At 37.6% G+C, this 17,859-nt stretch overlaps 1 protein-coding gene across 1 annotated transcript in view; it reads left to right on the top strand.

Annotated features, from left to right (window-relative positions):
- Window positions 1-17,859, top strand: part of LOC150086912 (protein FAM107B-like) — a 222,140-nt gene that overhangs the window by 19,301 nt on the left and 184,980 nt on the right. The window lies entirely within an intron of this gene.

Below are 17,859 nucleotides of genomic sequence, written 5' to 3'. Positions count from 1 at the left end.
TTTAGTCTGCTTCCTAGTTCTTTATAAACTGCGGAATTCTTCATCGCAATTATTGGTATTTTTCTAATGATGCATAACTCTGTGTGGGAGTATGCATGAAAGATAGAAACGATGTGCACCAATTTCTTACAAGATGTCACTGGCGGCTATGAAAATCGTTAAGCATTCTGTTGTTCGTTATTTTGAAGCAACAACTGTGCCAGCCCATATTTTTCTAAATGTCGAAAACGGCTCGTGATTCATGGTTTAACCAATCCTAGTAGTCTCTGTCATTAACTAGCTCGAAATACAGCAGTCCTTACTTTTTACACAACCATTTTACATCCCTTAAGCAGGGGCGAAACTAAGGCGAAACACTGTTAAGTCCGCCCCCCCGGGTGGGGCTTTAATGGATGGGCTCCTGCTGTTTGGTTTGTCATCCTCTTTAAATAGTATGAGGGTTCAGAATTTGTAGTTGCGCTGCTTATCTAAGGGCACGGTTACTGATTACATAAAAGTTACGCAGGTTTTTGTATACAGCAGTATCTTCACAAATAGAGAACGGCCATTAATTATTACTGGAAGATTAATTTATTTCTGGCAGTCCTTACTTCACTAAAATCAATTTCAGGAGTGACTGAAATCAGTTTCTACAATTTCGCGTGTTGTTGCCATCATGATAACGAACGACATCTTGAATAGTAAAAAAAAAAAAAGGGGGTTCTTTTCGAGTCGGATGCTTCTAATCCCATCGATGATTAGATATTCTCTTTGCGTGGACCGTGGTTCAAGTCTGCATGACTGCTAAATACGATTAACGATTGTATTCCTGATTCATTGTAAACTCCTCTGACCTGTTGGTCGTGCCGAAGTATAAACAAGAACATGGTACAAACAACCCACCCCTGAAATACTTGTTGGGGTGGGGCAGAATACTTTCAACAGGCACAGGCGCAATGAAAGCATTTAGGCAGCGTATATTATCTGTAAACTTCCCGTTTTTCCAGGAGGGGAAACCCTCCACTTTTGCAGGAGAACGACTAACTCGGTTACCACTCCGAAAGCCCTTAGAAACTCCCCCCTTAGGAAAATCGGTCTCGCGATGTGAATCAAACGTAGACGCTTTTCAAATTGGAGAGTGCTGTCGTGGCTGTTAATGTCTCGGAAGGCACGTTACAGTAAGGAAAACTTTTTGTAGCAGGGTTTCTGTAAGTAGCAATGAGGCAAAGTGAATGTTTTCTTCAAGTGGAAAAGTAAAGTATTTTTATTTTCGAAAAATTTAATAATAATATCGTAAATTCTACAACCACGAATATGTGCGTTCCGGAGGTACGAACAAGCATATCTGAAATTTAAACTTGAAAGCGTAAGTGAAATATCGCGAAAGATGCTTTATCGTGTGGAAAGTTTTATGTGGTAAATGAGATTGGCCAGATCCCCATAACTTAATCCTTTTCGTCGATGACGCAAACTCTTTAAAAGGCATGACTAGTTCTGGATGCCAACGTGCATAAACGAGCCCTAAGTGTAAAATCTAGGACAAGATTCAGAAATACTCGCTGTTTTTGCTTCTCTCCGTGAATGTAACACAATGTGGCAAGGTTGCTGTGAGATATTTGTTCCATCCATTACACCGCGTGTTGTTATGAGACGTGCTTTAGATGCTGACGTAACTTAAAAAGGTCGCGGAAAGCGAATAAATCCTGAAAAAACCGTCCAAACATATTCACTGTGCATCCTTTGAGGCCCGTGACCGTGACTAGTTGGAGGACACCACGTAACGGTGTGGCGGATTTGATTCACGTGACAAAGAACTGGTTTTTTGAGGATTGTTATTCTGGTCGTGTATGAAACGTAGCGCACAAATGGCACCAAGATTTGAAGCGAGTTTCTCACAATACCGAGATTCACGGGCGTTTTCGTTTTCTGATCTTGCGCGATTGACATTTGTGGAGTGGCTCAATGCTCCATTTTTATTCCCCAAACAGCTACCAATTCCAGTCGGGTCTCTAAGCTAGAGAAATTCAATTTTTATTCCAGTTGTTATGACGACAGTAATTACCCAAAGCTGATTGGAACATTACACAACCGCGTTAATGAAATTGCAGATGCTTTACATTATCCACGGATGTAATTAGCGAAAAGATCATTACTGCTGCAATTGCCATGGTTTCAAACAGTCTTATTTCTCAATCGATGACGCCTCGTAATTGCAATGGTTTCAAACAGTCTTATTTCTCAATCGATGACGCCTCGTAATTGCAATGAAATGTGCCCTCTTACAGAGTAAATAGGAAGAGGCGCAACTTTGATCATAAAATTGCAAGATAAAGAAGCGATCTTTGATCTTTTGTACTTTAAGATACAGACACTCGTTTGAATCTATACAAAAGATATTAGCCTCCTGTAATGTCAGATTTACCCGGTCAGTTGCACGATGGCCTGAAAGTCGGGGTTGGGGGAGGACTCTTGGGCCAACGTAATGTTTGTCAAGGATAAAGGCTTTTTAGATTTTAACATTTATGTGCATAAAGATCTCCAGACTACCCAAATCTGGAACTGATTCCCTTGTGCAGTTTCTTCTTGTTGATGTGTGTGTGTTTTTATAACATAATAAAACAATTTTAAAAGGGTAAAAATCAGATGTTTCAGTCGTAATACCTGAAGTCTTCATTTATCTCAACAGATGTGGTCTTAATCACACATTAATTTGCAATGAACATACTATTTTATTTATTTTAATTAAGCATAAAATCACCCTTTTGCATTTGCTACATTGTTAGGTTTTCAACTAAAACTGGTAATAGCTTTGCGATGCAAAAGTTTTTATTCGTGACAAATAAAATTCAAACTTATAAATTTAAAGTGAGGATAATGGCTGTTCTTAACCTGGGCAACAAATTGTTTCGATACTTTTTGAGTCACCAATACCTCGTTGATTTCTGTTCATATTATTCTCCGAGACCCTTTTATATGAAACTGTTATAATGGACTGTCCATGCACTCCTGTCGTGGATTTAAATATATAATATGCTGGTCATAAATCTGAAAATTGGTAGACAGCTTACAACGAGAATTTCCTTAGTACGATAAGGTTATATCAAGTGAACTCCATCCGTGGTTTACAGACAGAGTTGCCCCTGCAAATAAAAGGGAGCACAGAGTACCACTATCTCACACTGGTGGTAGACTCTTAAGTACCGAATTATGCAAGCTGTTCAAATTCAAGTAAAATAATTCGTACTTCTTATGGAGCATTACTCTTTATTTGAAAATTCCAAGACAGAAAAAGTCCAAATTTAAGCTGTGTATACAACCGAATCTCTTACCAACTCGTGTACGTAAATGTTTCAAACAGTTACTGAAATTACTTAAAAGATTTATCAGTTTAATAATGACAATGCACAATTGCAGTGCGCTCTCATCTAAAAGGCGACAGGTTAACACAATTTCAAACATTTCTTTACAGATTAATAACTTGTAAGAGTTGAATCATGGTTTACATAACAAGATAAGACACAAACACGCACATTATTATAACAGATGGCCGGCACTGAAGCATCTCTCACATGTGTGAAAGCGAAATCTAGGAATTGTCAAATAATGAAAGGGGAAGGGGCTTATTCGGGTAAGGCTAGTATTAACCCCCCCCCTAAAATTTTGCTACGCAAAAAAGTAATTAAGATCATCTACAACACGTCTTTGGGAATTTTGGTGCTTTGCCACTCAGGCTGTACTGAGGTAGTTCAATACAGCCTGATTTTGATATTTATGGACTGAAAAACCTTATGAGACCAACTCAGATCAGTTAACTGCATTCCCAGTTGAAAAGGCGTTTAATAATTCCTCCAGTCTGTTACGAGATTCGAACAGACCCCTCTCGAAATGAGTGATGAAACCACTCGTATCAGGGAGGACTTCAACATTTGGTTGTGATTGAAAAAGCATTTGCTCAGAGTATGCCAATCGGAAAATTTCAATCGTTGCGGATTGTCCACATGCTCGAAGATTAAGTCGCTCTGGGAGGGAAGATCCTCCAATAATAAAGCTCGTCGTTGTTTTGGTCAGATATTCCTCAGATAGCATTTTCAAGGTGGTGGTGGTAATGAGACATTTTGTTGTTTTTCACAAGTGTTTCATGGCCAGAGAATTAGCAATGAAAGAGCTAGTTTCTATTCGCGGGAAAGAAGGAACGGGGGTGTTGGTTGTGCATCCTAGTATTCATCTACCAAAAAATGACCCTACAGTGTTGATTGATTGAAATGAAGAGTCAGTTCAACCATTATCGAGTGGTCAGTTTTAAAGCACAGTACTGTTACACATAAAGCATCCATGTAAATCCACACAATACAGGAAAATCTTCGTTACTGTAAATCTGTAGTTCTAAACTTCCAGAAATGTGCAGATTTCGGCTGAGTTGATGCAAGCTGCTTCAATTTGTTTTTTTTTTTGTACTCGCATTGATGGAGGGTAGCTGGCCTTTTACGATATATTGAACGCTTCCACGCGTTAGTTTGCCAATCCACTCCTGTAAATTTCCAACCCTATGTGGTCTTCCCAGAGTATAAACAAAAAAATTTATTTATTTAAAACTATACAATTAACGCAGTATATTTGATTATTTTTAGCATATTCACATATGATATTCAAGTCTCTAATATGCCGGGGGAGCCCGGGCATTCCCTAAGCTGTTGTTGTAGGCGCATCAACAAATAGGCCGGCCATATTGCGCTGTATATAATATCTGTAAGTGCGTGTGTTCTGTGTCGATTTGCTGCTTGCTGGACGAAACACCAAAGTTCCTGAGGGAAAATACTGTGCCCTCTCCTGAGACCGACGAACTCGGCCACGTTGTGAAAAAGCATCATAAAAATTCCTCACGTCATTGACGGGATTTGAACTCTGGTCTTTTCCATTTTCCATCCGGTGTAGGAGGACGGTGATTACACTAACTGTGCTATCCACGAGGGCTTCCAGCTCAGCCTATTATTTTGTGTAGGGTTTCAATATGAATACGGAAAGTCAGCTTTTAAATGAAACCAATTTCAACATAACGCAAAGCAAAGGGAATTTGGATGCCAATCAGCATGGATCGATTTGCGGGAGAACTTATCTGAGTAAAAAGGCCATATGAGCAGGCTTTTTTTTTTTTTTTAAGGCTATATTGGTCTAATATTGACTATGTACTTTTGTTCGTGATAGTATGGTGATCATGGGCGAGGGCACAGAGGTGCACAGTTTTGAGCAGCTGTGATTCAAACTGACATGACTATTATGTGCGGTATACCCTTCTGACCTTATGTGACCTTCCAGGAATATAAACAAAAAATTATTCATGACCATTTACAGCCAATGGCATCGAATGTCATTGGCTGTAAGATTGATCTCTGTTGATGAATGAAAAAACCTAACTTATTTAAAAATATATGGTGTATACAAAATATGTGAAATGGCTGAGAAAGAATTGTAAGCAAACTTTTGGAGGAGGACTTTCTGTACAACTTTAGGAAGCTCATGAAATGGATACCAACTTGTTGGACGATGAAGTTCGGCGTTATTTATTGAATGGATCATGTCATGTACCCATTCCAGGATTGAAGAAAGAGAATATCATTGAAAATGATATTAAGCAGCATTCCAATTATAAATAGACTAAAGCACTTAATGATGAATATTTTCTTTTGAAATACCTAATTGATAGCAACATATTTATTCAGGAAGCAAGTTTATAATCAGCCTGATACAGCATTAAAATATTCAGAGAAGAAAAACGAGAAAGAGTTATCAAGTACAGTAAATCCACGATTTAATGGACTAATAGGGGAGAAGGGATCGGTTAAATTTAATGTAACCTGGGGGCCTTTTTTATTGTTCTTAATGTAAAAAAGTTTTAATACAATATACAGTACTGTACAATATAAAATTATGTTGCAATTTGGCCTTTGATTTACGGATATCAGAAACAGTTTTTTTTTTTTTTGTGTTTTTTTACTCCTTAAATTTCACAAGCACGTGCTAATGAGACTCCTTGTTCTAATTTCTCAATCAGCTCTAATTTCTGTGCCACATTTAAGTTCACACGCTTTCTTTTAACTCCGCTATCTCTTGATGCCATTTTAAATTGTAAGGATTGAAAAAATTATTTAATAAATAAAGTCACAATTGAGAAATCACAATCCAGAAACACTGTATACAACTTGACCGCTCGATAGGTTGAGGCAGACTGAGACCGAAACAAAGCGAGTCGGTAGACCTGAGTGTCCGAGTCACGTTCAGATCGCAAGTCACCGCCTGTTCTTATCTGGGAAAACAGCTATTTGAACACGTTTTCAGAAAGAATAAACAATTTTCTGAATTTCATTATAAAAATAAAAGTAGATGATTATCAAAACAATAATTGAAATAGGTAATTATTATTAAGTTAATTAATAATAACACTGAAGTTTTGTATAACCTAAAAAAAAAATATATATATATGTTCGAGATTAATATGTACATTACTGTATTATTATTTGTCCGGTCCGTTAAATCGAGTACTGTAACAGTAAATATCATAAATATTTACGAAATAAATTAAGATGATATTTAGAACAGAATTGCGCGTGTAACAGATTTGTCCGCTTCACCTTCAAGTTCCCTGATAACAAAAGCAGAGAGCAGAGTTTGGGCGCACCCTTTCGGAGAACAAGGTCCAATTTGATGTATAAAAGTCGAACGCACCCTTTTAAGGGACAAAGCTCACTTTGAGGTCGAAAAGTCAAAACAGTATCGCGAATATGTTTTCCAAAGAATTTCTATTTTTATTTTCGCAAATTGGCCATTCATTAATATTTATATCGTTAAGAACGAAAATTGTTTACTGGAAGCGTGTTGCAACTATTTCTTACCGTCCAGGCTAATTAATTGCACTGATATTTTCGTCTCTGAAAATAGTAATTTTTACAAGCACCTCAGGAGACTCGCGGTATGTCTCTGGCAGACTGAAGGTGACTATCTGACTCTAAATCTTAGGAATAAGTCACTTGGGTCAAATTAGTTCGGGAAAAGCTGTTACTCTTGTATGTGGTGTCCGTCCTTTGCTGAGCATTGTTTGCATATAGGCTCCAATCCTCTGCTTTTATCTTGTTGAAAATTGACTCTCTTCGAAGCTGAATTTGAGGTTCAGGTTATGTCAGGAGATGTTTTGTGCAACAGAAATGTACCGTCGAATATTGAGAGAGGCTGTAAATCATGATTCGAATCAAAAGACAATTCTCGTGGGAGCGAGTGAACACCCCGATTGAATGGAACGTACTATCAAGGCATTGCGGGGAAAGATCTTCATTTGTAAGGCTGATCTGGGGGAACTCCCAAGTGACAAAGCTATTTACAATGGCTGAATTCTAAATTGGGAAGAAGATTAAATTTCGCACAAATTGTACAAGGAACAAGACTTTTAAAATAATTCACTTACTCAGATTAGGCTTCATCAAATGCCGCAGGAAAATGAATATTGACAAAAATTTGGTGGGCGCAGTTTCAGCATCATAAACAGGAACGAGGCTTGATGAGTGATTAATTATTATAAAGCTTTGTGGCTTTGGTAAAAATAGCAACAACACCACCGGCTTGTAAAGTAACAACAGTACCATGTGGACAATGTCCACGAAGAGATTATCCACGGAGTGGCACAAGAGGAACTGCTCTGGTGTGCTAAACAATGGAATCTGATGGCAATCTGGAAAAAAGTGAAGGTTCTGTATCTGCATTGTTTGTGAATTAAGGCTTACATTCTTCTATTGAGACTACCCCTTTTCAGATAAGTCTGGTAGGTGAGCGAATCAGTTAAGTTGCTGGTAAATGAGACATTATTTTGGCTGGATTGTGACTGATCAACGAATGTCATTGGATTCAGAATGAAGTTTCACACTTGTAGTAAAACTTCTTTAGTGGAGGGGGTACACTTAAATAAATAAAACCTTACTTTCCTAGACCAGGAGTAGAACCGAGGGAGAGAGTGTTAAAGATATTCAATAGGCAATAAAGCTGGTTTGTTAATTTTTTTTAAAGACTCGCAATCAAAGAGAAACGAAGTACAAAGAGGCAGTTTTGTGGACAGGTGAACTGCTGAATCCCACATTGAAGCCTTCTTTGATCGTTAGAATTATCGTGAGAAAACAAGAACATCAGCGTATATTTAGAACGATGTTTTAAAGCGCGTGTACTACTGTAACCTAGGCTATTGCGGCGTTCAAACAGTATGCATATGCAGTATTATCCTTCATATAAAATTATGTTTCGCATACGTACTGTAATTGACACCAATATGAATAAACCTAACTTTATTAGTTGGAAGTCAGTAATGTAAAGACAACTCAAAAGCCATATTACACGCACAAACGTGCTGGGAGCGGGGGAGTTGTTGAGAGCCGAAATTTAAACGTCTCTACATTTGCCACGAACAAAAGGATGCGTAACTAGCAGGTTCTGACCTTACAATGATTTTGTTGGCTCTTTAAAGTGTCAACAAAAGCCAGGAACTGATGCAATCAGCGGCGTGACTAGCGTATAGGAAAGCCCTTCCGCCGCATTCCACTGGACATAATAGCCGTTGTTATTGGAGACACTTTAATAAACCACTCTTTATACCTTCCCGTAATACAGTGCTCGCTATGATCGCTGCCCTTGCAAGCTGTGTGGAAAAGGCATGGGTTCGAATTCAGTGTTAATGCCTAAGAATTTATGGGCATTTTCAGATCGTGGTCGAGGATTTAATTTTTCCTCCCTCAAAACTTGATTTTCATCAAAATAAGCAAGCAGGCAAACCGAAACAAAATATATACTGTGTATATCAGTTTTATTGATAGGGTGCTTCATAGCCTTAGTCGCTTTGACACAAAAAAAATGCTGTTTATGTATCTTCGAAATAGTAGCTGGAAGTCGATCATTAGGCCTACGAAATCAAATAAACTATAACTATCAGAATGTGCATATCCTAGTCAATAAGTTGCACGATCTTCATTGAATAATTTTTTGGATACCTTTCCTGATGTGGTTTGTTTGTCGGAAACTTGGTTGGCTTTGATTAAGAGACCTATTCCATCCAGAATTCAACAATTCTAAATTCTAATCTGTGCAAGAGGTGGGTTGGACTGTCTTACGAGGTATGCTTCCAGTTTAATAATTACATTTTTTTCAATTATCTGCATCCTGGAACAATGTACTTTGTTGCCTATCGCCCACCTTTCCGTCCCTTCGGTTTCAACTCAGGTGCTTCAAGCCTCTATTGCTTAGCTATAAAACTAATTTCCGTCTGTCAGTTCTTACTACTACCATAAGTTCTTTAGCAATGATACTGTGGGGATCATCGGTCATTGTTCTCTCTCCTCTTCGCGCATCAATCTAATACTAAATTCTCGTAATGCAAAATGTATACAATTTTCTCGGCTAAGCTAGTAAATAGACTAGCATCTATTGCAGTCTGATGCATGTCCAAATTAACTGCAGTCGGAAATTTCTCCAAAACCTTGCTGGAACCCTGCTTTATCTGGGACATCGCGAGAAAAAAAAAAAAAAAAAAAAAACAATTTTTTAAAAGAATCCAATGGTGATCAAAAGTGAGTTATTCTAGTTTACTTAAAGAATTCAATAGGCTAAAAGAGGAGTCACTGATTTCCTTTTTTTCCTTGTTTATTCCAAGTGGTAACAGAATTTTCATTGTCATAGAAATTCCAAATGAAACACCTTGCGTAAGAGGATTGCTGATAATTTGGCCTTTGTAACATTTGACAAAAAAAAAAAAAAAAAAAATGGTTAGGTCATCAATCCGCTTCATTTAACTCACAATACGTGCTAATAGTATCCAGCGGTTATTCCTTCTAGATGTCTACCGTACGGATAATTTTAAGTAGGTATTTTGTTTAGTCCTTTCTTTCTGACTTACAGCGAACACTTCCTATTCCTAGTTACAAAACTATCACTAGAATCTCTCACCAATCTCAATCTCCTCAGGATTTCTAAAGACTAGATAAAAAAAAAAACCTCATTCTTTCTTCTCTAAATCACTCAAGTGGGCACTCGTAAATTCTTGCTCTCCATTAAGCAACATCAGAAAGGTCCATACCAACTTGTCTATGGTAGGCAATCTGGCAGTCAGTTGAATGTCTTTTTTTTTTTTTTTTTTTTAAGACTTCTCCTATGCATATACAGCACTTCTAAATCGACTTCGATCTTATTACTTTGATTAAAAACTTAATTTCATACATCCGGACAAAGTTTCGCCTTTTTAAGAAAACAAAGCACAGATTCCTACAGCTCGCATTCAAGGACAAGATATACTTTAAAACTTTGACAGATGTAACCTAAGAGGCATGTATTCCCTCCCTCCCTCTCATTTTACTGTTATTTTTAATTCTTTCCGTTTTCTTCAAAAATCATACCTCAAGATCAATTTGTGGAAGATATTGCCTGTAACACTCAATATTATTTGGATAACCAAGCAGCAGCAAATTACACTCTGAAACAAACGAGTATAAATGAAAATTGAATGAAAAAAAAACAACTCATTGAGTTCAGACCCTTTTCACTGAGTTCAGACCCAAAAACAAGATTCAAAAAATAAGATTACTTTCTTCCATGCTCTGATTAGTCCTGAAAAATCTCTAATGTGGTTAGGTTTTCATAATCTGCTCTATGCTTAAAGTAAAAAATCTTAGAATGAAAATTCAATAAGCAATAACTACTAAATGGGTTTTCTCACCCTTGTAAGCCCTCTTGCCTTGGGGGGGTGAGGTGCAAATCTTTGTATTGTATATATTTTACGTAATTAATCATGTTTGAAATAACAAGAATATTATTATAATTTTAAGACAAATAAAGAAAGACAGAAAAATGAGACCAGCATTCGTTATTTGATCGGGAAGTGGAAATCTTTCATCGAACATGGCAACATCAGTATTCTTTCTGGAAATACAGCAGATATCTATATTTTCTGCAACTCTCCGCTGAAAGTATCCATTTGATTTCTTGTAATCCCTAGTTCTCGAAGTAAGGCGTTCCAATTTCCGCTTCTCATATCTAACTTAAACATGCTGCTGTTCTGTAATCTCCGGAAGAACAACTTGGCAACCTACAGTCTGTGACTTAACTGTAAGAATTTTCGCATCTTAACCGATTATAGAGTCATCTTAGAATGTTGGATATAACTATACTGATTTATTTTTATTTTTTCCCTCCTAAAGGGCGTCGTGGCAGTCTAATTAACTATGCATATGAAGTTTAGACTGCTTTTTAATATAGTACTGCCAACTCAATTAGATTGGATAGCATTCCACACGGGCTTTCCGCTTGAGACCTGTTTGTAGCAGCATTCGCCTTGTTGCCGGTATGAGGGCAGTCCACTGGATTATTTAAGTCTTGTTCGCTGTACCGAGTAATGAGTTTCTGAAAGATGAGGCAGATTTTTTTTAAGCGATTTTAGGCAGTTTATTTTCGCTCCACTTGAATCTCTTCCTGGGAGGTAGTCTGTTCTCTCTAGAACAGTAGCTGTGGATTTTATACACATTAGGTTTGCAGTTCACGACCACGGAAACGAACCCATTTCATAGAGTTAGTTACTGGTAGTTCACACTGGTGAGTAGATAAGGCGATTATAGATTATTTGCCAAGTTTTGCTCGAAAATGAGATCATTTAAGGGATATCTCCAGATGAGACAACTGCTTGCACTCTTTTGTGGCCTAAACGATATTAAAGAATTCTTCCCTTTCCTTTGCACTCTAACGTGGAAAAAAATTCCAGGAACTGCAAGAATGAACCTTCTTCAGAAGGCACAGACTTGACAAACACAAGTTTCGTCACACTTTGTGACGATTGCTATTTTCTCGCGATTTTCATGCAGTACCATGAAAATCCCAAAGATTTCTCCCCTTTGAAAACCGAACTGCAATTGGAAACTGCTCTTTCCAGTATTACTAGATGACCAGAAATGCAGTGGAAGCTTCGACTTTAGAGTTGATTGCATAGTTGGACGTAAGGATGCATATTGCTAATATATCAACACCACATATACTGCCAAAACATTTACAACGAACTTGTAAAATCTCTTCTAGCTACCATCGGGCTTTATCGAAGTATAAAAAGAATTTTAAAAAATCGAGAATGTTCGCATTCCTCAACCTTCTTCTGAAATTTGATTCTTCTTCCCCGGCTAACGAGAAAAAAGGCTGAAAAAAAGGGGATGAAAATTAGAGCAACATTACTTCACCTGATAAGTGAAGAATCGTTTCTCCACCAGAAATGTAAGTTTTTCACCATCAGTGGTTTTGTTATTGCAATTCACTTATTAAAGCTGAGATGCTGTCAGAAAGGTATGGAGATTGGTTAATCCAGTTAGGAGAGTGAGGTTACATTTTATGTTAACAGGTCGCTATGCACGCACCACGTTAAGAAACTGTCGACGAATCAATTTTCTAAGCAATTTTTAAAACTCTTAGCTGAAACACTACGTTTCGTGTTCAATATACGAAAGACGACAAACTATTTGAAACAAGCTCCTTGTCTGTAGTTAAAGCGCTGATGTGAAACAACCCGAAACTTTGTTATGATACCCAGATTGATTTTCCTGACAGTTGATCTTCCTTACGTTACCACAGTCAACCCTCCTTACAGCTGTGTAGCACGTGCTGCATCACGTACCGTAACATCATCCACGAGTTCACGAATTGTCTCGTGACATTTGTAAAACGCAGCTACGTCTTCCCTACCGTACTTGTAAAATGAAGGAAATTTGCCACGTACCATTTTATCGTCTGATGAGACACACTTTCGCCTTAATGGCGTCGTCAACACCGTGCATAAACAGTCTGAATTGTAGCTTGGAGAATAGGATGGAATTCAGTATCACCACCAGTAACAAAATTTGGTTACGTCACTTTGATGTCGCTTCTTCTGTGTCGCCTTTAGAATTTTGTTACTACTGTATTATTATTCTATTCTTTTTTATTCTTTTCGATTTTATACTTTAATCTAAACACTGTTTCATGAACAGAAGTAATGTTTGGTTTAACTTTTTTTCTCAAAGCAACTTTAATGCTATTTCACACAAATAAATTATTTGGTTAATGTTACGCAACCCAAGGAATTTTGTGGTAAAAGTCACTCGATACGAACACTAAAGGACAAAATTGCACTTTGTACATAATTTATTTAAAATGGGGAATGTCAATTATTGATCGTTTTCAGGAAAATAAATGTATATTAGAATATAAATGTATATAAGAATTCCACAACTATTTCTTAAAATTCAAATGTTGACTGAAAACGTAAAATCAAACGATTATGGAAAAAATATTTTCGAAGTCCTAAAATAACTTTATTTAAGATCACTTTGAATACTTGCAGATTTCAACAACAAAAATAGAAAAGTAATACAAAGAGTAAAGTAGAAGTTAAACCTGTGTCCGTCATCCAAAGAGTCCTTTGGTTTCGTGTTACCCATCTTCATGGAATGCTTCCTTGAGGGAGAGGACAGTGCAACAGAAAATAGCTGATTCTAATTGCATTTGCTCCTTTTCCACTTCATAAACGACTTCTATGAATTACATACATTTCTGAGAAATAATTTTGAAGATTTTCGTTCATTCCTTATTGCTGTAATTAAGATGTGCGTTACAAATTCAGTACTGGTTATGTACAGCACTGAATGTTTTGTTATTTATTACAACGGTTCTCTTTTTGCTAATTATCCAGCGTGTATTACATAAATGAGCATGAATTTCGGCCATTTAAAAATTGCCGTAATTTTTGCGTAAATATTAGGAAAATCCCACAAACAAATTTTTTGCTTCAGTTATCTTATTTACGTCAGAGTAAATTTAATATCGATCCTTCGTCTGATACGCACCTGATTTTTGATTTTTCAGTAGAGTAAGGATAGTGCAGCAGGGCCACAGTTCTTAAAAATCGTTAGATTTTATATTTTCTATCGAATATTCTCCTTCGTTTATTTTTTCTCAAAATGAATGGAAAAAAATTCATCCAAACATTCTCTTGTTTTTTATCGAGCAGCTCTTGCTATGTATTTACAATGCATGCTATTTCCCATTTTTATTTTTTCTACAATGCCTAATCATGTCCGTTTGTGCTCCAGCAGCCTACTAAAGTAGTACATAATTGGCATCATTTAAGTATTATTATTTAATTACTAAATTAAATATTAGTCACAAATAGATTCAAATGCTACGCAGATAAACTGATGTCAAAGTGATCACGAACTTTTGTTATGGGCAACGGTCCTGGACTTGGCAGCAGTAATGGTCATACCATTACAATATCCTAGGTTAACGGCTGTATTCATTGTCAGAATGAAATTGTTGCGTTTCTCTGGCTCATCCCTTATTAAGACTCTCCCAATTTAATCTTTCCTTTGATAGTAATTACTGTCATCAACCAGTGACTTCTGATACCACTCCAGATTAACTGATTTACATCTAGACTTGTTCCTGCCTTGCTGATCTTGTTTTTGGATAACTTTACTGTTGCTGTTTGACTGAAAACTTTTTCTCTTTGTGGACTACTTTGAGCAGCACTGGATAAAGACATGGTTGAGTAGTATCCTTTGTCATACTACATCCCCCCCCCCTTTATGATATTTATTTCTTCGTCTTCTGCTGTCCCATCTTCTGGATGAAAGGGAATGTGCCTGCGCGCTGATGCCGGCTTGCCGGAACGGGTCTTCTTGGAACAGCTTCAACCATGTCTTCTGGAACGGGCCGTGCCTTCCCCTCCCCCCTGCCAGGATAGGGAAACAAAGTGGGTCAAGCAAGGTGCCCAGTCCAGATCGCCAGCCGGCTATGCGGCAGCGGAGCTACTGTCATGATCAAAGAAATATCCAATCCAGGTAGGTCACAATATGGCTTGTAGTTTCCTCTCAGTAGAGTAGGTCCTGTTTAATGGTGTTGTTTAATGTGGTGTTTTTCGCTCCTAAGGTGATTACAGTCATTTCAGGTGATTTTTCTGTCATTTGTATCTGTTGCTCTTGGGATCAGGTCCTGTCCGGTGATTGTTTCAGTTGAGCAGAGTCAGATTGTTGTCGGTACATGGCGTTGTGGTCACAGTTTGAGCGACCCGTTCCTCATGGTTGTGCAAGGTTGTCTGTCATTTAGTCTGCGTCTCGTCAGGGTTTTATTCAAGCATGGGTCGTCGACCCGTCCAGGTTTGTTCCTTTAGGTGTAAGTAGGTGGTATGTGCTCGGTGTGGCTTTATCGTTTAGTTTTGTCACTGTCAAAACCCTAGGCGTTGGCTCAGAAAGTTGTAGTTAGTGTTCTCTATGGATTGCGTTTAGGGTTCTGCGTCTGGTGAACAGTTCTTCCGCATATTTGGTCAGGGCCTTATATTCCTCTGTCAATGATATTGATGAAGGTATATCAGGGTTAATGTCCATGTTTGTAGATGATACGAAGGCTGGCAGGGTTGTTGATGACAGTACGCTACTGCAACAGGATCTAGAAAAGTTAAGCAGATGGGCTGAGACGTGGCAACTGAAATTTAACATTGATAAATTCCTAGTACTCCATATGGGTAGCAGTAACTCCAGAGTAACGCACCAACTATGCAGTACTACACTCAGGGTAGTGGAGAATGAAAAAGACCTGGGAGTAATTGTGCAGTCAGATATGAAGTGTTCTGAGTAGTGCAGACAGGCAGAAAGAATAGCTCACGGGATCTTGTCAATGATATACAGAAATTTTGCTAGCAGGGATAAGGAGATGATTATCCCCTTGTATAAGGCAATGGTCAGGCCACACCTTGAGTACAGCATACAGGTCTGAAGGCGTCATTTTAGGAAGGATGTATAGCTGCTGGAACGAGTACAGAGAAGGGCTTAAGTTCTGCAAATTGCAGCGTCTGGAGACTAATCACCTGAGAGATGATCTGATTGAGGTGTTTAAGGCCTTGAATTGTTTGAGCAAGCTCAATACTGATGGGATTCTTCCTCTAGCTCAGATTACGCACCTGAGGGGACACGAATTTAAATTGAGGAAAGCCAGTTGTAGAACAGATGTGCCGAAATTTGCCTTTAGCCAGCGGGTGACTGATTTCTGGAACAAACTTCCATCTGTCGTTGTGGAAGTTGACAACTTAAATTCCAGGCAGAACTAGACAAACTTTTGCAGTTAATGGATGGGTGAAATGGTAATTTTTTTTTTTTTTTTTTTTTGTTTGTTGATAATATTTTAAGATTAAAGGAAAACTAATTTCGATTTTACAGTCCAGGAAATCGGAAATTTCTATCACCATTGTACCTACTATACGAACAGAAGAATATCAGAAGTATCGATGGAACCATCATCTGCCTCTACTTATGCTAATGCTACTGCATTAACCCACATCGCAACATACGTTTTCGTTTATATCTTAACAAAGCCTTATTTGTACATCAGTCCCTGGTTCGAGGTAAATCCTGGGTTGGTATCAATTTTAACAGTAGTTGTTCCATTTATGTATAATTGTATATCGTCCGATCATATTTGGTTTTTGAAGGTGTGAAGGAAATCTGGGCGATTTTCTGCTGGTCTAATTCAATAAACTTCAGGAAATCAAGATCTGTGTCAACTTCTGAGATATTTCTCGAATCTTTTGATGTAACAAAGTACTTAAGGCCATCATCTTTATATAAAGAAACTTCAGGATGTTGCTAAAAATGGTCCCATCGATACTTCTAGTATGGTGATCGAGATTTCCGATTTCCCTGACTGTAATATCGAAATTAGTTTTCCTTTAATCTTAAAATATTAACAAGAGCTTAAATTGGACACCCTGCTTTTGATAAAAAGAAGTTTTTGCGGCTCAAACGATATCACATCGAATCAGACCATCCTGTTATGCAACGCAGTCTGAATCCTAAATAGCAGGTTTTTATTGGTCGACATTTTCTACATAACTGTTAAGTTGTTGGACACGTTATCTCGAATATATATATACAGAAAGTGGATAAGTTTGAGTCTTCGGCAGTTAAGATCTCTTCAAGAGTTCTGAGTGTTTGCTATTGGTAGAATAAGCCGAAGATTTTCATTAGTATAACACACCATGCGTGCGATTCGGAATGCTAGTTTGCTACCGTAATTTTAATCCACTACAAAGTCATTCATTATTCGTGATATTAGCAACATTCTGACTTACATTGCATCCCGCCATATGGGAAAAAAATTTAAAGGTTCAACCAACCATTAAATAAAACAAATATTTTAAAAATAGTCATTTGTATTTTTATTTAAATTCCTCCTAACCACAAGCTGTACGTGGCGTTTAGTTGTCTAATAAACTGGATTTATAAATTTATCCAAATTATAAATTTGTTGCGGGAATGGGATGCAATGTGTCCATTGTACTGATGGTTCTGCTGTTCCCATGTACTAGACAAGCCAAATAAATAGAAAAGCCTTTTACAAATTTGCCTGTTGGTGGAAGTCGTTCATTGTAGAATCTTAACGTTCAATAGCACATTAAGTCTGCAACTTATTACGCTTTTGATTTATATAAATGCAAAAACATTTTAAAATAATTCTGCTTCAAAGTATTAAATGTGAATTACCATCACCTTTGCGGAAGACACAGCAATCCATAGGAATCGACTGAACCAGAAAATGGGGTAAGAAGAAAGTGGGCTTCAAAAATCACGTTGGCTGCGCTGTGAATAATTAAATTCGATGCTTTAATAACTGGGGCTGTCAGTGATTGCTCATGCGGTCAGATGGCATTCGTGGCTTTCCCCCACTTCGCATATGAAAAGGCTGGAAAATTAAAAAATTATATTGTCTGTGTTGATGACGATGGAAAATTAGGCACCCTGCTGCGTCACGGTAACGCTACATTTCCAGTCTCCACTCGTAATTAATTTGGTT

Source organism: Mastigoproctus giganteus, chromosome 4, assembly GCF_048544385.1.
Source record: "Mastigoproctus giganteus isolate SK-2022 chromosome 4, ASM4854438v1, whole genome shotgun sequence".
NCBI classification, from domain to species: Eukaryota; Metazoa; Arthropoda; class Arachnida; order Uropygi; family Thelyphonidae; genus Mastigoproctus; species Mastigoproctus giganteus.
Note: the sequence above shows the minus strand (reverse complement) of the source record. Positions and strands in the feature narration are given on the sequence as shown.